Here is a 22,017-nt window from a genome sequence, read left to right on the forward strand (position 1 = left end):
AGGGTAGAGAAAACAGTGCAACAATGAATGAATGAAAACCCAAAATCTCTGTAAATGTTCACTAAAACTAATAAAATTTAGTAATAATTAAAAAAATCCCTTCAGTAACAAAGAAAACACAAAGAATAAAACAAACAAACAAACAAGAAACCAAATAGTACCATTTACAATGGCCAATCACAAATTGAGGTCCTAGGAATAAACTTAACTAGGAACACAACAGATCTTTATCAAGAAAACTACAAAACAATTCTGTGAGAAATAATAAAGAATGGGAATGATTACAGACTAATTATGATAGTATTCACTGTCACAAGAACATGGAAACAGTCCAGATGCCCAACCATAACCAAAAACATTGAGAAATTGTGGTACATGTATTTGATGGAATACTACGCAACACGCAGGAGCAGTGATTTAAAAACAAACAAACAAAAAAACCCACAACACAAAACCACAAAACTACATAACTTAGGCGAGTTTGGGGAGCATCATACTTAGTGAACGAACTCACTCTCATAAGTTCAGATAATGAATAAGACCATTATTGTAAGTAATACATGCATGGGAATCCAAGAGGGGAAGGAGTGGGAGCAGAGTGGTGAGGATGGGCGGGGAGGAAATCATGGGGTTGCTCAATTTGGTGACTGGAGGGAAGGGGTAAAGGAAATGGGAAAGATCCATCGTGAACTTGAAAAGATGAAGTTTTGGTGTGTATAGTTTAATAGTGATTAATTTTACAAAACACAAAGTATAGGAATGATTATATGAAAGACAATGTCAATGAAGGAAAGTGTGAAACACAATATATATGAATTTTGTATGTAAATCAATATAAAATTAAAAACCATAAAATGGAAACCAAACAACAATATCTTTAGGAGGTCTCATCAATATTGTGTTGATCCTGACTAATATTGACCATCCATGGGATTTCCAAGGCCATAGAACTTTATTAGAAGTTGTTGTTGTTGTTGTCAGATGCCATGGAGTTGATTGACTCCCAGTGACACTATGAACAATAGATCTGAACCTTGCCTGATCTGCCATCTTCATTGCCTCTGATATACTTCAGGTCATTGTTATAGTTACTGTTTGTCAATCCATCTTGTTGAGACTCTTCCTCTCTTTGGCTGGTTCTCCGTATTTCAAAGCATGATGTCTTTTTCCAAGGGCTGGTACCTCCTAACAATACATCCAATGTACGTGAGAGGAAGCTTCATTATCCGTGACACTAAGGAACATTCTGGTTATACTTTTTCCAAGACAAATTTGTTTGTTTTCTTGGTAGTCAATAGAAAATTTCATGGGTAGTCTATGGGTAGTATTCTTCTCTAACACCCTGACTCAAAGGCATCAATTGTTCCTTTGTCATCCTTAGTCACTGTCCAACTTTCAAATGCATAACAAATAATGAGAAGACCATGGCTTGAATCAAGTGTACCCTAGTCCTTAAAAAGCTATTTTGATCTTTTGCATTTTGTAGAGGTCGTTGACTAAAGATTTTCCCAGTGCAACATATCTTTTAATCTCTGGATTGCTGATTCCAAGTGTGTTGATTTTAGATTGCCTGTTTTTATCCCACAGAATAGCTAGGGAATTCTGTGATAAAATGACTTAAATAGTATGGTCCTTCCATTCATAGCTTTCCACTTTGTGATCATAGCTTTTTTTGTCTATGCCTAAAACTTCAATTGAGTATGAGTTGTTTAATATGTTAAGAATATAGGATTAAGGTAGAATATAAGCCCCATCCTCTATAAAGCATTACACAAGTCACCAACTTTAGTTCTCCTAAAGATATTGTTTATAGTTCTGAGATAATATGTAAAGGAATGAGTCTGGAAAGTTCTCATGGGTCAGTGCATCTAACTTGATCCAGCAGCACCAACAGCTGACAGTTGACAGCCAGTAATAAACTACCCCAACCTGCAGGCTCCTGGCCAGTCATTCACTAGTCTTTGCAACCACATACATTGATAGGCTTACATCATCAACAAATGTTTGGGTTATTTCTGTGATGGTTGTTTTTTTTTAAGTCTTTTTGGAAACGTTTGGCAAATCACATAACCCAAAGACATAGACAGGAGTGGGAGGATTGCAGAGCAGGAGAAGAATTAATGCTAGAGATAATGGAGTGATACAGCGGTTTGGGCATTTGGAACATTGTTAACCTACTCCTTATAAAAACAGTTGTTATGTGTCATTGAGTTGTATCTGACTCATAGCTCACCGTCCAGCAGATTTGCAGAGGCATAAATTGGAAGGAAGGGGACTGTTCATCTTTCTCCTGTGAAACAACTAATGGATTCAAACTGCATGCCATTGGATTGGTAGCACAGCATTTTACCATTAGGCTACCAGTCTAATTGTTTTAAAATAAATTATTCATACAGACTCATACTACCAGCATTTCAGATAGCAGGCTGGTATATTACACACTGCTACCAAGGCTCAAATGGTTCTACTTGATCACAAACATAAAGGTTGGGAATTTGAAACCACCCTGTGTCCCACAGGAGGATGGGCCTGGTGATCTGCTTCCATAAAGGCCACAGTCAAAAATATCCTGAGGAGCTCTTTGCTCTATAAGCCAAAGGGTTGCCAGGCACCAGAATGAACTTGGTAGCAACTTTTGTTTCTTTTAGAATCATATTTATATAACACTCTTGAAGGATGCTAATAAAAAGAGATACATTTTTAAATGTGTTTTAATGTTTGTAGCAGAATAGTTTACTAGTGCAGAGACCTCTCCAGACTGCTAAGGAGCAAGGATGTCAGTCTGAACAGTAAGGTGTGACTAATCTAAACCATAGCCTTCACAATTACTTGCTAAGCATCAGAGAGCAGGACAATGATTAAGGATGACAGAAGAATAACTGATGTCTTCAAGTTGTGGTGGTAAAGAAGAATATTAAACATACCATGGACTCTCAAGAAAAGAAACAGGTCAGTCCTGTAGAGGGTGAAACCAAGTTACTCCTTAGAAGCGAAGATTTTGAAACTCTGTCTCATATACTTCGGGCATGTTGCAAGGATGGACCAGTCCTTGAAGGACGTCATACTTGGAAGGATGAAGGGAATGCAGAAGAGGAAGACCCTGGATGAGATGGATTGACACAGTGACCAGGGTAATAGGGTGTGATGTGTCAGAGAGAGTGAGATTGGCTCAGAACAGAGCAGGGTTCAGAGCTATTGTGCATAAGATCACTATGAATCACAAGTGACATAATGACACCTAACAACCACTACAATGATATTGGCTAGATATTTCAGAGTTCAGTTCCCTTTGTAAGTCAGGTACATGGACAAAGGTTAAACTCTATACTTTTCCCAAAGAACCTGTAATACAAAAAAATATGGAATTTTTCAAATGAGAAGATTTTCCTTTTTAAAATTTAACATTCTAAGAGGCCAATTCTCTGTACAGCGTCAGGTAATGTGTTGATGAATTCTTCTAGCTTTGGTAGAGCCTGCATACTCTTTTCTTATCAGATTCATGGTACTTTCACAAAGGTAGACTTTATCATCTGAAAATTAGTAAGGTCTGTTCGAGTATACTAAGGAATCCTGGTAGTAGTGTGTTATGTACTTATAACTGAAAGATTGTCGGTTCAAATCTATAAAATATAGGTAGTTGTATCCTTTAATGTTTTACAGCCTTGAAAACCTAATGGAGGATCACCATGAGTCAGAAAAAACTCAGTATCTGTGGATTTCTTATTTTATTTGTCTGTTTATTCTAATATTCTGACATTACCAGTCAGAATCAGGATAGTAGGCAAGTTTTTGTGGAGCCTTCAAATAGATAGACTAGGAAGAAAGGTCTAGTGATCTACTTCTAAAAATGAGCTAATAAAATTTTTATGAAATAGAATATTTTGTCAAAGACTTTGACTTGTTTCTCTCAACAGGAAGAACAGATCCCTAGAGAAGGCAATCCTGTTTTGCAAAGTAGAGCATCACTGAAGGCAGAAGAAATGCAATGAGATGAACAGGCACCATAGCTTCTAGATTTCACACAACTTCACACAAGATGATTATGAATATGGTGCAGGACTTTAGACGAGATTGTAAGTAGTGTAGCCATGAGTCAGAATTTATTAAAGAGCAATAAACAAAAACATTATAATATTGTAAATTAAAATGTTGACAGATAACCTCTTAAAATCATTAATTTTGCAGCTTCTTGCCTCTAGGCTACCAAAGCTCCTTTAAATTAAGACATTAGAAAGTGTGGAGTCAATGATTCTGTGGTTATATATGTTTTCCATGTTGCCTTTTTTTTCGGGGGGGGGGTAGTCTCTGTGGCATGATTAGCTTTTATTTGCAGAATAAGATAACTCACTGACTAAGAAAAACCTTAAGGTTTAGAGTTCTTTTCTCAGAAACTAACGACACAAATATTAATTGTATGGATCATAATATACTATGGATAACATTGGGAGGAATGGAAATTCCCGAACACTTAATTGTGCTCATGCTAAAATTCTACATAGAAAAAATTATAGTTTTTTGAAAAGAATGAAGTGACACTGTATGGTTTAAAATCAGGATAGGTATATATCAGGAATGTATTCTTTCTCCATACCTATTTATAATGTATGCTATATGAATAATTTGAGAAGCTGAGTATCTTGAATGAAGAAGAAAGTGACATCAGGGTTGGAAGAAGGATTTAACAACTTGTGTAATCAACTACTTGTGTTACTTTGTTACACAGATTATACAAGTTTTCATACAAAAAGTCACAGAAACAGGAGAGAGAGAAAAAACACAACATACTAAAATGGATGTCAGAAGAGACCCTGAAAATCACACTAAAGTCTCAAGAAGCCAGAACACAAAGGAAGTGTTGCTTAAGTAAAAGAGCTGTGAAGAAGATTTCAAAGGACAGCTTGACAAGACAAAGCAAAGTATTATAACAGAATGTGCAGTGATTTAGAATTGGATAGTAAAAAGGGAAGAACTCACTCAGCATTTCTCAAGCTGAATGAACTACAAATCAAACTCAAGCCTTGAGTTATAATACTGAGACATGCTATGACTAAGTCGTGAATGGCCCAGGAAGCATCAAAACAAGATGGTGAGAGTTCACAGAATCACTGTATCAAAAAGAATTGACAGTCACTGAAATATTTCAGGAAATGCTATATGATCAATATTCATTTGTAATGAAGGAAGAAGATCAAGCTTAATGAGGACATTGGTGAAAAATAAAGCCACAGAAATTTTTAGGATACCAATTGACATGTTTCAATTGACATGCTCACTAGTTCATTCCTACAAATTTGGAGGTCAGTTGCCTGGCTGAATAAGTGAAAGAGATCAATATTTATTTCCATTCCCAAGAAAAGTGATCCAATAGAATGTTGACATTATTAAAGAAATGTTATTACTGTCACATGCAAGCAATATAGTAATTAAGATCATTAAAAATGGCTAGAACAGTACATAGACAGAGAAGAGCCACCAAGTTCAAGCTGAGTTTAGAAGAGGTTGTGTTACAGGGATATCAATACTGATATCAGATGGATCCAGTCTGAAAGCAAAGAATACCGTAAGAATGTCTATTTTTGTTTTATTGACTATGCAAAGGCATTTGGCTATGAGGATCATAACAAATTATAGCTAACACTGAAAATAATGGGAATCCCAGAACACTTAATTGTGCTCATATGACACCTATATCTAGACCAAGAAGCTGTTTGTCAACAAAGCATGGTCTAAAATAAAGAAAGTTCTATTTCAGGATTGTATTCTTTCTCCATATGTATTTAATCTGTATGCTGAGCAAATTATTCAAGAAACAGGACTCTATGAAGAAGGATGTGACATTATAATGGGAATAAGGCTCATCAATAACTTATGTTATGGAGATGAAATAACCTTATTTGCTGAATATGAGGAAGACTTGAAGTGCTTGCTGAAGAAGATCACAAATAAGGTCTTCAATATGGGATATATCTCAATATCAAGAAAACAAAAATTGTTACCGCTGGATTGATAGGCTTCACCATGATGGAGAGAGACAAGAATGAATTGTCAAAGATTTCATACTTGGATCCCCAACAAAAACACTTGGTAGCAGCAGTAAAGGGATAAAAAAATGTATTGCACTATGAAAGTTTTCTTTTGTGGACTCTCCAAATTATTGAGGAACAGTGATGTTAGTTTGAGGACTAAGGTGCATCTGATTGAGGCCTTGGTCTTTTCAATCACTTGCTGTGAATCTGAGAGCTGGACAGTGAATAAGGATGACGGAAGATGAATTCATGCCTTTGAGCTTTGATGTTGGAGAAAAGTGCTGAATATCCTATGGAGTGCCAAAAGAAGAAAGAGATATGCCTTGGAGAAGGTTCAGGCAAGGTGCTCCTTTGAGGCAAGGGTGATAAAGCTTTGTCACACATGTTTTGGACATGTTATTCTGAGAGGGTATTCCTTGGAGAGGGACATTATGCTTGGAAAGGGGAGATACAACAAAAGAGAGGAAGACCCTCAACCAGATGAATTGGCACAATGTCTACAACACTAAACTTGCATATGTAGGAGAGTATGAGGTTGGCACAGGATAGGATAGGATGAGATTCCTGTGGATCATACTTGAGTTGATGACACCTAACAACAACACCAAAATATGCTAAAGAATTTGTGAAACATTATATGTTGTTTTGTTATTGATTGCTGATGGGTAGAGTACAACTCATAGTGAAGTCCTGAAGCCTTTCTATAGCTATCGCCATTTCTCCAAGTTCATAGAGTTTCCAGACATGCGGTTTAGGAAGAAGATGCCACTCCTTCTTCCAAATTTGAATCGATGGGTAGCCATTATGGTGTTTGACACACCTATAGCACAGTTGTTCAGCATTACAGCAAGTCCAAGTTACCTCAGTACTTCAGTATAGCAAACCACAGCTATACCACTTAAAAGAATGTTCAGCCCCAAATCAACATTTTGCTTGAGAGCCTGTGGCCCTTGGACCCTACCACATTTTTAAATTCAGGCACACCCAAGCTATCTCTATAAAACACTATATAACATGTATATATTATACGTGTGTGTGTGTGTGTGTGTGTGTATAAAATGTATGTATGAAACTTGTATAACATGTATGAATCTAGAGGAAATTTTGCTGAGTGACATAGAGCAATTATAAAAGGATATTATAACATAATATGAACACTGTTAGAAAATGCTAAGGAAAGATTGAAACACTAATAGTGTAGTTCTTTTATGAGTAACAGGAATGGTAAGGGAAAGAAAGGAGAGTAAAAAATTGTAAATATATAGTTAGATGATGATAAAGGAAATAAACATTTGGATGGTGATTAAAAATTACAATTAATGAATTATAATAATCAATCATCATTTAGGCTATAAAATACTCACACGAAAAGAAAAATATTAAGAAGATGTAATAAAAATATTAATAATGCCATTAAAATTATGCTGACCAATTTTAAATTGTAAACTGTATACTTTGTGGTTTTACTGACTTTTTTTGTTATAGTATAAACCAAAAAGTTAAAAAAATAGCCTATCTATCTGAAAAAAGATTTAATCATTTAATGAATCACTTTACATTCACTATTACTCACAGTATTAGAGAAGGAATCCAGGACAAATGGTTTATGTCCAAAGACATAATTTCTTTAAATGCAGTAGAACTACATATTTTTCCAAGAGATGAAAACAATAAGATCTTATACAACTCTTTTAAAGGAGAAAAATTCAGTATTCAAGGGCATGTTTGAGACATAGTGTCTTAGAACAGATTCAAAATCAGATGGAAGATAATTTATTTGGAAATGACAGTGTCCTAATACTACCCAAATTTGAGGAAAACCAGGCACTATTATTTCCCTTTGAAGGCCTTTGGAAAAATGTTGCCCAATGTTCCTGTGAGAAGACAAGATACTGTGGTGTCACTGAGAATGGTGCCATCCAGTGAGGTGACTCATGATGTCACTCACCCTCCCCCCTTCAACACTGATCTCCTCCCAAGCTATAACATACTGAATCCTTAATGACTTTAAAAATTTTATCATATGCAATAACTATAGTTGTAAATTACTTAAATGTAATATTTGAACTATGTGAGTACCAACAACAAAGCTGTTTTGAAAAAGCTTTCCACACTGAATTAAAAAATTATTAGTTGGAATATTATTGGTCAATGAGTGGAAGGCCATTCTCATTATTCTCCTTTTCCCCCCTCTAATTACCACTTCATTCTCAAAAATGTTAATTACTCAGTGTCTTAGTTCACAGATTGTAAAAACATCAGCATTGTTGGAAGGATAAAATATGCAAAGCAGGAAGCGGTAAGATTAGTGAAAATCAGGATGAAAATGGAAAATCAGTATGCTTTGTAAACTTTGACTACAATTACAGTTTAAAAGCAAAGCAAAACCTCACATTGGTGCAATGATAATAACAGCATGTGCTCATCAAATGTGCAGATAAAACCTTGTGATTTAAAATAGCAGGAGAAAGATGGGAAATCTCCTGAGGGATTTATAATCTCTAAGAAATCCACTGGAGGATCAGCTACAAATCAGCCCTGTCTTGAAGGCATGTAACAACAAAGTGAAAGCTCTGATTAGATAGCATTAGGAGTTATACAAGGTACATTAGATACAGTTTAAGACTTCTAAGTATATACATGTAAGCTAAGATTTTGAAAAACATTTTTGTTATTAAAGCTACAGGGACACACACACTCACACAAATATACACTCCAAATTTCTACTGAAACACTGCACAAATGTTTTACAGTCATTTTTGTGTTAACCACTTAATAGTACCAACTAGTACCAACTCTTTACCTCGCTATGAGTCGTTTACGACTCTACGGCACTTAACAACAACAACAACAACTACTACTACTGTTTACCAGGGTCAAGAGTTGTGCTGTCAACTTAAAGACTAGGATTCAAATCCATCGATTACTCTGTGGGAGAAAGATGAGGAATTGACTCTCTTGTTATTTACTGTCTCTGAAACCTTGCTTGTGGGTCGCTATAGTTTGATTCCCACTCAAATAGCACATAACAACTTTCTTACCATCATGGCTCACATATCCTTTTTCCTTTGCATGTCTAGTGATGAACAATGTGATGCTCACGAAACCAGATTGACTTTTAAAGCAGCCATCTTATTCCCTGCTAGCACCTAGTTCCTGATTACTGAAGTAGGGGTAAGTCTAAAATCTGACACCACACTGTGACTCACCACCCTGCCTGTAGACTCTATGAGGGATTTTACATGAAGCATAAAAACTGCCTCTTTTGCTATCAGGCTTCTGCAAGAATGCGGATACAGCAGTTTGCTCACTCTCTTAAGCTTTTTGTGGTTTACATGCATAACATTCTTTCAATTGCTGCTGACATGAAATATCCTAAATCTCTAAGCCAACAATTAAAAAACTCTGGGTCATATTTTTGTACAAAATGCTGAAAATACATATATTTGGGAATAAAACATTTTTAACTAGAGTTATACGGAGGTACATAGAGAGGGAACGAAGTAAGTAAGTAGGTTGCTGTTGTTACATGCCATCAAGTCACTTGCGACTCATAGAGACCCTATGTACAAGAGCTCTAAACGTCATTCTATCCTGTGCCAACCTAACCATCTCAAACGCACTCATTCCCACCACTCCAGTCACAGAATCAATTCATCTCATTGAGGGTCTTCCTTTCCTACGCCGCCCCTCCACTCTGCCAAACATGATGTCCCTCTCCAAGGACCAGTCCCTCCTTGCAACATGCCCAAAGTATGTCAGATGAAGCTTCAGAATCCTTGACTCGAAGGAGCATTCTGACTTCACCCTCTCCAGGACACACCTGTTTGTTCTCCTAGCAGTCCATGGTATATTCAACACTCTTTTCTAACACCACAGCTCAAAGGCATCAATTCTCTTTCTATTATCCCTATTCACTGTCCAACTTTGATACATAACACAAAATTACGAAGACTATAGCCCTGATCAGGGGCACCTTAGTCTCCAGCCTGATGTCGTTGCTCTTCAGAACTAAATGATAGATAGATAGATAGTTAGATAGATAGATAGATAGATAGATAGATAGATAGATATTCTTTGCCTAAAAGTGACAAAATAACATAATTTGTCAAATATTCAGGGTTTAGGGAGTCCCTGGGAAGTACAGATGGTTACCTGCTAATCATTAACTAGCTACTTAATATTTATTTTTCTTCTTCATTAGATAGGTTTACTAGCATCTCCTGTTCTCTGTTCCCTCGTTTATAAAGTTGTGTTGGTGGGTACCCTGGAGTTGGAACCAACTCATTGCTGACCCTCCAGTGGGTTTTCAGAGGCAGTATGTCATGGGAGACTGCCCATCTTTCTTCCACAGAATAGCTGGTACATTCAAACCACATTTGTCAGTGTCCTTCCTTTCCACTAAGCCACCAGAATGCCATCATTTATAAAGTATAAGTAATTAAAAATCTTCTTTACTCATAAGGTTCCATTTCAATAAAATAGGGGTAATAACTCCAGAGCTTTCTTCTACCATACATTTTCTTAAAATTCAGAAGTATACTCAAGAAGAAATGTGCTAATATTCTCTTATTTTTTCAGTTTTGTTTTTTTTTTTGTTTTCACAAATTTTACATTTCTAGTCCCATCTCTCTCTCCCCTTGAAACGTATTTCCAATAATCTGTCTTTTTATATTTTTGCTATTGTCACCAGCTGCCTACTTCTATCATTTCCTGATTCTTTCTCTGAAGTCTCTTCCAGAGACTGGTCAACTGCCTTTTCTTTAAAGGCTCAGTTTAGATATCACTCACTTCTCTGAATGACACATAAACTGTAGGTGCTCTGCATTTTTTTTTATCATCTGCCAACTCCAAAGACCCTCCTACCATTTTGAGCATGCCATTATCAGACATTTAGCCAAACTGTAGTTGATTTATATGTCTGATTCTACCATTTTCATAGAAATACGTATGTTTCATTTCTGTAAATTCGGACAGAATTTCTGGCACACATACACAAAAAAGAATTACTATAAAGTTGATTCTGATTCATGAAAGATGACCTCATATGAGGCAAAGTAAAACTGTGCTCCAAAGAATTTTCAATGGCTATTTTTTATTTTGTTTTAGTTAAGAGTAAATCTCTAAGCTTTTCCTCTGAGGTACTTCTGAGCAGACTGGAAACTTCAATATTGTTATTAAAGCCACTAAACCCATTAACTATTAATCTCTGTTAACCCAGGGATTATGCTTGATCTCTCACTCTCTCATATCACCTTTGAATAATAATTGCCTCTTGGCTGTACACCACATAGGAGGAGATTGCCCAACATTCTATCTGATAACTACTGGAGATTTCAACAACCAGAGGCATGGCCTTTGGAGTAACAGTGTAACTTCTTCCTACAGCCTAGTCTTCCAAGTCCCTTGCCTGACATGAATCAACCAATCAAACAAATAAATGAAGCAAAACATTCCATATGTCATCAAATTCTAATTACCTGTTTCCATTCACTTTCTCTTTCTAAAAAGTTTTTGCTCCATCAAGAACAAATGTATGGGAGAAAGATTATTCATCACTTCACTAACAGGATATCTGTCAGAGAAGAATACTAGGGAAGTCTTTGCATACTGAACTCTCTTTTTGGAGCAAAATATGTGTGTGATAGAATTTGAAGTTGTTTATTAAAGAAAGTGTCACCAGATCATCACAACCTATGATTTGATGGTGTGGAGACAGTCAATACTGTATTTGCCAGAGCAGATAAATCTAAGATAAATACCTTATAGGAAGTTTAACAATGGTTCCTGTTAGTTTGGCCACCAGGAAATGGACTCATTCCTTTGGAGACAAAATGAGCACACAGTTCCTGTGTCCCAACAGTGAAGTCTTAATGACTCAGCTTTGAATGCAAAAGATAGGGAAATATCTATCTCATTTTTTTTCATACGTACCAAATTTAGTATTGACATACTTGATTTTGATTCAGGGTAAGCTTTTTCTGTGTAAAAACTGTGCTCCCCAAGATTTTCAATGGCTGATCTTTCTGGAAGTAGATTATCTAGACTTTATTCTGAGACATCTCTCTATTGATGCAAACCTCCGACTTTTTGGCTAGTAGTTGAACATATTAAATGCACTACTCAGGGACGCCTCATGGCTCTAGTTTATAAGTGTTTTCTGAGCATAATGATTTCCTTACAAGTTGAAAAGTAATGGTCAAAGTGTCAAGGTGGAAAAATCTATCTGTAGTGAGCTCACGTGCACATGGTCTTGCTCTTAGGTGTCCTAAGCTTTCTTACCTGCTCATTAAGGAAGCAAAGACCTCCCTTCTATTAAGCTCAAGAACCAGAACTTTTTGAGTCATCTCTCTCTTGATTGATCAAATACAATTTCTTCTATCTTTACTTTTCTAATGTAATTTAGAATAAACTGCACTTAGCATCTCATGAACTAAATTATGCAAGTGAAATGAATGGGAATCAGTCCAATCTAACTGTGAAAATTGTTTGCCCTTGTCTTTAGTTATTTTGTTCAAATAAATTGAAGTTAGAGCAGAAGCACTTAGCATGTTTCCCAGAGATAAATTATTCTTGGTTGGCTTTACAGAATAATAAGTACCAGTTAAGTTAGAGTGAGGCAGAATAGAATACACACAAAGAACAAAATAGACTAGTTCTTTCTCCATGGCCACTCCTGTCTAAATTACAAGTTAGACTTTCCCAGTCTAAGGAAACAGCTAATTGTGGTGTGCCTCATACACAGGCTGGGGTTGAGTTTGAGGAATGGATAACCACAGTGGCTATGACCTCACAGGCTGAATGAGACCTTTCTGATTCATTACATACAACTGGAGTTTCTTGGGAGAACTGTGCTGTTCAATGAACAGGGTTTTCAAGTCTCAAGGGCAGCACATTGCCACGTAAGTTGAAAGCCAAATGTTTTGTCAGGCAGCTGGAAAGGTTAACTACAAGATAGTAAGGGGTAGGGGGAACTAAAACCAAAACAACAGTGGCAGAGGGGGATTTAGAATAGTCAGAAATGTGATGAAACAGAATAACAACATTTTAAGTAAAAAAATAAAACACTTTTTTCCACCTAGACTTTCCTTGTTCAGATGACAAGATTGGATCTATACATATTTAAGCCAACATGAGTAAAGTCAATCCTCCACTATCAACAAAAAGGCACTAAGTTCTTTTGTCCTCTAGAATTCTGCTAAATAAATTATTTTATCTTCATGTTTGTAGGTAGTCATACCTTCTTCCAAGTTGGATATATCTCCAGTATTTTACTTTAACCTCTTACTTTAACTTTTTTCCTCCCATATCTTTTTCTTTTGGACACATACTTATGCATTCAGTAAGTGCAGCTCTTTACAGCTAATTAACAAAATAAATGTGGTCTCAGAAAGCCTAATGAAGTCTATTATAGAGTTAGTTATCAGTAGCTCTTTCTCCATTTCCACTGTGGTAACAAAAAAATAAGGGTGTATTCTATAATCATATAAAGTGCTGCACAGACAGTCAAAATTGAATTAAACATGGAAAAATGCTAAACATTTCTATGTTAAATATGTACTTGGTGATGGGTAGGTAAATGTTTTGTTGTTTGTGTAAAACAAAATATCATTTAATAATGATCTGGTGATGTTATGTTTAAAGAATTGGATGCTAATCACAAATTAAAACCCACTAGCTGCCTAAGAGAACAAATGGGTCGATCCTGGAGAGGGTGAAGCCAGGCGCTCTTTGGAGGCAAGGATTCTGCAGCTCCTTCTGACATACTTAGGGCATGTTTCCAGAAGGGACCAGTCCTTGGAGAGGGACATCATTCTTGGAAGGGTGGAAGGACAGCGCAAGAGAGGAAGACCCTGGATGAGAAGTATTGACTCAGTAACTGGGATAATGAGGGTAGGTGTATCAGAGACAATGAAATTGACTCACTTCATAGCTATTGTACACAGGGTTACTATGAGTTACAGTTGAGTTCATGCCACATACCAACAACAACGACAGTTGCTTCAAGGGAGAAAAATGTGACAGTCTGCTTTTGTAAAAAATTACAGCCTTGGGAACTCTTCTGTCCTATAGGGTCATTGTTAGTTGAAACAGATTCAATGGCTGTATGTTTGGAGTTTTTTGATTATAGAAAAATGTGAGACTTGTGATTTTAAATTTATTGAAGACTATCTACACACACATATAAAACATCAGCTCACATACTTACACACCTATACATATTGTCACTAATGTTAGTGCTGTCGAGTTGAATATGATTCATATCAAACCTACGTGCTAGTCTCTGTGTCAATCAACCTCATTGAAGGTCTTCTTCTCTTTCACCATCTCTCCACCTTCCTAAGTGTGATGTCCCTATTCTTGCAACTTGCCCAATGTATGTTATACAAAGGTTTATCATCTTTGCCTCCAAGGAGCAATCTGGCTGCTCCTTCTGCACAGTTTAAAGGCATCAATTCTTCTTCTGTCATCCTTACTCATTGTCCAGCTCTCAACAGCATAGCAAATGACTGAAAATAACATGGCTGGAATCAGACACATTTTCTTGCTTGCTTATCTGTCAGTTTGTTCTTTGATGGAATTATGTCTATTGATAATTACTTTATAGCTTGGGTGTCTTTATTGTTTATCATTGTTCTTTTTTTTTAGTTAGCAGTTTATTTATAGAACTGCATTGTTAAGTACTGCTCATTTCTTCTACAGATGATACAGAGATCAGGATGCTGTCTAGCATCAATGACAATATCAGATGCACTTTACACAGTCACTATTGTACCTCTTCCCCTCTTCTTGTATTTAATATAGTAAATCCAGAATTAGAGTACTGATCATTTCTTCCCTTTTTCTTTTTTTAAATTAAATTTAATGAAAGTGTATAGAGACTTTAGATTTCTATTAATTCATTGTTGCACTTCTCTCCCTACCCACCCCCCCCTCACAAATGTGTTTTTCTCTTTGAAAATTAAAAGAAAATTTATTTTATTGTTATACAATCCCCTTCACCACAGTCCACTCCACTATGCAGCCTTCATTCTGGACTCCTGTTATGACAATAATAGCTAATCATATATCCATTTTAAAATTTTCTCTCCCTTATCTGCCTCGATGCAATATATTTTATTTATCCCCATTCTCAGTCTCTTCCTCAACCCCAATGTCAGTACCATTTTACAACAGTGGCACTATGCAGTATTTGTCCTTTTGTGACTGAGATATTTCACTCAGCATAGTGTCCTCCAAGGTCAGCCATTTTGTATAATATTTCACGAGTCCATTTTCTTTACAATGCAGCATAATATTGCATTGTGTGAATATGCCAGAGCTTTTCTATCCATTCTTTTTTTAATAGGCACTTGGGTTATTTCCAACTCTTTGCATTTATGAACAAAGCTGCAATAAACCTGGTTGTGCATGTATCTGCTTGGGTGGCCGTTATGGTCTCTTTGGGGTATATTCCCAGTATTGGAACTTCTGTGTCAAATAGTATTTTTATTTGCAACATTTTGAGAAAGCGCCATACTGCTTTCCATAGTGGTTTCACCCTTTTACACTCCCACCAACAGTGAATAAAGGTTCCAGTTTCTCCGCCACCTCGCCAGCATTTGTTGTTTGCTGTTTTGTTAAATTTTGCTATTCTTACCAGTGTGAGATGATATTTTATAGTTGTTCTGCATTGTTCTTATTAGTAAAGCACTTGTCAGTTAGTTTGCTGTACTGAATTAACTTGTGGGTGCTGTGAAAGTTGCATCACCATTCTGCCAATTGCCAGAAAGATCTATATGGTAGAGAAGTTTTAATAGAGCTTCCAGATTAAGATAGACTAGGAAGCAGGATTGGCCATCTACTTAAATAGCAGGCCTCTGAAAACCCTATAAACAGTACAGCAACACATACATATTACTCCATAATTTTTCAATTTGTCTTCTTATTCAGTTTGCAAGATCCAGTTTTTTACAATGCACAGTGAATACTTATGCGACATTGTTAAAGATGGACTAATGAACTGCAAAATTATAGCTACTTTCCACCAACAAAATAAACCAGAATCATTTTGTTAAGTCATTGAACTGCTTATTTCTCTTCTGTAGTCATCTTCCGTAGTGAATATTTCAAATTCTTATTTTCTTCAAATTTCCTAGCTCATCATCTCCCCCTCCTTTTTTTCACAGATAGCCTAGTATATAGAAAAAGCAGGTAAATTAGCATGGTTCTCCATCTCCATTACATATCAATTAAAATTAGTTCCTAAGGCCATACTTGTTTCTCTGTCTGTCATTAGCAAAGGTGTCCTTGCTTCCTATGAAGGTTTAGTTCTCTCTATGCACTCTGAATTTCACTCTCACTTGACTTTCTAAGGCAATCTAGTTCCATCTTTATACAAGCAATACAAGATCACTAGCACCTTTCTTTTTGGACATTTCTCAGTCAATTGTATTTTACTTCTTAGAAATACCACTGTGGATAATTCCCTTTACTTAAAATTCTCTCTTACTTGGATATTCTTGATCTCATGATCACTTAGTATTCTCTGTAATACTGTGATTATCTTTACTTTTCACACTATAATAAGATGTTGTTGTTATGTGCCATCAAGTCACCTGTGACTCATAGTGAACCTATGCACAATAGCTCTAAACCCTGTTCTATCCTGTGCCAATATTATTGTCTCTGACAAACCTGCTTCTTCTTTTACCTCAGTCACTGAATCAATCTATCTCATTGAGTATCTTCCTCTCCTGCACTGTCCCTCCACCCTCCCAAGCATGGCATCACTCTCCAAGGGCTGATCCCTCCTGGTAACATGTCTAAAATATGTCAAATGAGGCTTCAGAATGCTTGCCTCCAAGGAGCAGCCTGGCTTCACCCTCTCCAGGATGAACCTATTTGTTCTCCTAACAGTCCATAGTATTTTAAATATGTTTCTCCAGAACCAGAGCTCAAAGGCATCAATTCGCTTTCTATCATCCCTAGTAATTGTCCAGCTTTCTGATGCATAATAAGTAATTGCAAAGACCGTGGCCTATATCAGTTATACTTTAGTCTCCAGACTGACACCATTGCTCTTCAGTACCTTGGAGAGGTCTCTGACAGCAGATTTTCCCATCACAATACGTCTTTTAATTTCCTTGCTGCTGCTGCCAAGAGTGTTGATTGTGAAGTCAAGCAAACTAAAGCTGTGAACAATCTCTTCACCATCCATCCTGATGCTGTCAATTGGCCAAGTGGTGAGAATCTTTGTTTTCTTGATATTGAGTTTCAATTCATATTGAAGGCTATAGTCCTTGACCTTCTGCAGCAAGCACTTCAGGTCCTCCTGAGTTTCAGTAAGCAGGATTGTGTCATCTGCATAACACAGATTGTTGATGAGCCTTCCTCCAAACCTGATGCCACATTTCTTCTTATAGAGCCCAGCCTCCCAAATAATCTGTTCTCCATATAGATTGAAAAGGTATAGAGATAGGACACATCCCTAGCCTTTCCCAATTTTGAACCATGTAGTGTTCCCTTGCTCTGTTCTGACGACTGCCTCCTGGCCCAATTATAACTTTCACATAAGCATGATCAAGTGTTCTGGGATTTCCATTTTTCTTAGAGTTAGCTACAGTTTATTGTGGTTCACACAGTCAAATGCCTTTGCATAGTCATTGATACACAGATAGACATTACTCTGGGTACTCCCTGCTTTCAGCCAAGATTCATCTAACATTAGTTGCAATATTCTTAGTACCACAACCCTTTCTAAACCTAACTTGAACTTCTGGCAGTTCTGATAATGTGCTCATAGGGTCATTATGTGTCGTACTTGACTCTAAGGCAATCAACAACAATAACATTGTGCTGGGAAAGTCTACTCTCAGAGACCTTTCCAAAGTAATGAAAAGCAACGATGTCAGTCTGGAGACCAAGGTGCACATGATACAGGCCATGGTTTTTGCAATCAATTGCTATGCAAAAGAAAGCTAGACAATGACTAGGGGTGACAGAAGGCAAATTGGTTTCTTTGAGCTGTGGTGCTGGAGGAGAGTATTGAATAAACCATGGACTGCTAGGGAAAAAAATCAAGTTTGTCTTGGAGAAGGTGAAGTCAGGTTGCTCCTTGAAGGCAAGGATTCTGATGCTTTGTCTGACATACTTTGGACTTGTTGCAAGGTGAGATCAGTTCTTGGAGAGGGACGTCATGCTTTGGAGGGTGGAGGGACAGCACAGGAGAAGAAAACCCTTGATGAGGTGGATTGATTCAGTGATAGGGGTAATAAGGGTAGGTTTGTCAGAGACAATAAGATTGGCACAGGATAGAGCAGGGTTTAGGGCTGTTGTACATAGGATCACTATGAGTCAAAGGTGACACAACTGCACATAACAACAAAAACAACAATATGAAACTTAATGTCTAGAATAAGAAAGGGATTTTTAAAAATTTTTCCTACTTTACTTTCAAAATTTGAATCCATTTTTTTAGAACAAATTTTTTCAATTTCCCTCACTCCACCCACCCATCAAATTATACAACCGCGTGATTAATAGCCCCCAGCCCCAGGACATCTTCATCCTTTTCCTTCAAACCTCTCGCACCTCTCTTGGATCCTTATACTCATTCTACAATATTGGTTTTATGCAATATTTATCCTTGTGGGACTTAGTTCACTTAGCATAATGTGCTCCAGTTCCTCCCAAGTTAGGTAGTAATTTACAAAATCATTACTCCTGCATGTTGCATAATGTTCCATTGTGTGGATGTACTATACTTTCTCAAGCCATTCATTTGTGGTCATACATTTGGGCTGTTTCCATGTTCTTGTGATGGTGAATAATGCTGCTATGAACATTTCTGTACGAATCTCTGTTTGTGCCTCAGTTCTCATTTTCTCAGGGTGTATTCCAACTAGTGGAATAGCAGGGTCATATAAAATTTTTATGTTCATCTTTTTATAGGATGCACCAAAATAAATCAAAATACAAAGAAATAATACAAAGGATCTTCTCAGACCACAAAGCTACAAAATTAAAAATTAATAACAAGATGCTAAAGAAGGGGAGAAAAAAAACCATACATTTGGAAACAGAACACCTTATTTGAACATAAGTGAGTATTAGAAGAAATAAAAACTGAAATTAAAATGTTTCTTGAAACAAATGACAATGAATACACAATTTACCTAAAACCTCTGGGGGAAAGCAAAAACAGTAATCAGAGGTCAATTTATAGCAATAAGCAAACACATTAAAAGGCAGGAAAAAATTACCATTAGCTCTCTAACCCATTATCTCCAACAAATTGAGGAAGAACAGCAAGAAAACCCAACACCCTCCAAAAAACCCAGAAATTATAAAAATTAAGGCAGAAATAAATGAAATGTGAAACAGAAAAACAATTGAAACTGTCAACAAAACCAGGAGTTGGTTCTTTAAAATGGTCAATAAAAATCAATGAAATCGACAAACCACTAACAAAACTAACAAAATAAAAGAAGGAAAAACACAAATAATCCAAAAAAGAGATGAAATGGGCAGCATCACAAAGGAACGAATCAAAATAAAAAATTTAACAATGTAATATTTTGAAAAACTATATTCAAACAAATATAAAAACCTAAAGGAAATGGGCAAATGCTTAGAAAACCACTAACTACCTAAATTGACACAAACTGAAATTTAACACTTGAACAGACTCATTACAAAAGAATAAATTGACAAGGTAATAAAGCAACTTCTAGCCAATAAAAAGACCTGGACCAGATGGTCTTACAAGTGAATTTTATTAAATATTCAGAGAAGAACTGTCACCATGTATACATAAATTATTTCAGAAAATAGAAAATGTTTGAATTCTTCCAGATTCATTCTTTGAAACAAACGTATAATTGATACCAAAGCCAGGTAAAGACACCACCAAAACAGAAAACTAGAGGCCAATATCTCTCATGAACATAGATGCAAAATATCCTGAGTAAAGCAATACATTTTAACAAAAAATCACAATTACCAAGTGAGATTCATAACAGGTTTGCAAAGATGGTTCAACATAAGAAAAAACAATCACTGTAATTCATCACATTAACAAAGGAAGAAAAGGAACCACATGATTCCATCAATTGTTGAGAAAGGGCTTTTAACAAAATCTGACATCCTTTCCTAATTAAAACACTCAACAAAATAGGAATAGAAGTGAATTTCTTCAACATAATAAAAATGTATACACAAACCTGAGAGCCAACATTGTTCTCAATGGAGAGAAGTTAAAGACATTCACTTTGAGAACAGGAACTAGGCAAGGATTTCCATTGATCACCTCTCCCATTCAATACTGTTTTAGAAGACTTAATGATATCAATAAGACAAGAGAAGAAAATAAGAAGTATCCAAATTGGCAAAGAGACGATATGATAGTATACTTAGAAAACCCTAAAGACTCAGAAAGAATGCAACTGGACACAGTTGACCAATTCAGCAAAGTCACAGGATACAAGATCAACAGACAAAAATTAACTGGATTTCTTTACAGTGAAAAAGAGAATATAGAACTGGAGCAAAGAAAAACAATACCCATCACAATAGCTAATCACAAGATTAAATACTTGGGAGTAAATCCAACTAGAAATTAAAAGAAAATGAAAAGAAAATTACAAAACATTACTACAAGAAACAAAAAGAGATCTGGAGAAATGGAAGAATATCCCTTGCTCATGCATAGGAAGACTCAATATTGTGAAAATTACAATCTTACCAAAGGCAATCTGCACATTCAATGAAATTCCAATAAAAATTCCAATTCTATTCTTTAACAAGATGGACAAGGCAATCTCCAAATTTATCTGGAATGGAAAGATACCCTGAATAAGAAAAACACTCCTTAAAAAGAGAAACAAGGTAGGACACATCTCACAACCTGATTTCAAATCCTACTATACTGCTGTGGTGGTCAAGACAGCATGGTACTGGTACAATCACAGACACATAGATCAATGGAATAGAATTAATAACCCAGAAATCAGCCCATCTACCTATGATCAACTGATTTTTTACAAGGAGATGAAACCAGTTTAATGGGGGAAAGACAGCCTTTTAAACAAAAGGTGTTGGCAAAATTGGGAAACCATCTGTAGAAAACTCAAACAAGACCCACACCTCACACCATACACTAAAACCAACTAAAAGTGGATCAAGGTCCTAAGGTTAAAGCCGAGGATTATAAACATCATTAGAGAAAAGCTTTGAAGACCCTAGAAGCATTAATCCACAATAATCCCAAGTCAGGAAACCAAAATATGATTTGCTTTTGGAAAATCTGCTATCAGAGACCTCTCCAGAGTGCTAAAGAGCAATGATGTAAGTCTAGAAACTAAGATGTACCTGGCCCAGGCCATTATATTCTGAATTGTTTGCTATGCATCTGAGACAATGAATAAAGATGACATAAGAAGAATAGAGGCCTTTGAGTTGTGGTGCTAGAGAAGAGTATTGAACACACTATGGACTACCATAATATGGACTACCACAAACCTTTTCAATCTATATACAGAGCAGATCATTAAGCAGGCTGGATTTTATGAGGAGGAATGTAGCATCAGGATTGGGAAAAGACTCATCAACAACCTGTGCTATGCAGATGACAAAACCTTGCTTACTGAAACTAAGTAGGGCCTGAAACATTTCAAGAACTGTAGTCTGCAATGTGGATTGAAACTCAATATCAAGAATGTGAAGATTCTTACCACTGAGCCAAATGATAGCACCATGGTAGGTGGAGTAGAGGTTGAGATTGTTAATAATTTCAGATTACTTGATTTCACAATTTACACTATTGGCCCCTGAAGCCAGGAAAATTGCATTAGGAAAATCTGCTATCAGGGACCTTTTCAGAATGCTAAAAGTAAATTATGTCAGTTTAAAGGGTGTTGGGCTTATTTGCTGTTCTTTTTCAATTTGCTGGAGATATTGGGTTAGAGAGTCTGTTTTTCCTGTCTTTTGATGTGTTTGCTTATTGCTATAA

This window comes from Elephantulus edwardii, unplaced genomic scaffold, assembly GCF_000299155.1.
Source record: "Elephantulus edwardii isolate Elephantulus edwardi_28Jun2011 unplaced genomic scaffold, EleEdw1.0 scaffold00090, whole genome shotgun sequence".
Classification (NCBI taxonomy): Eukaryota; Metazoa; Chordata; class Mammalia; order Macroscelidea; family Macroscelididae; genus Elephantulus; species Elephantulus edwardii.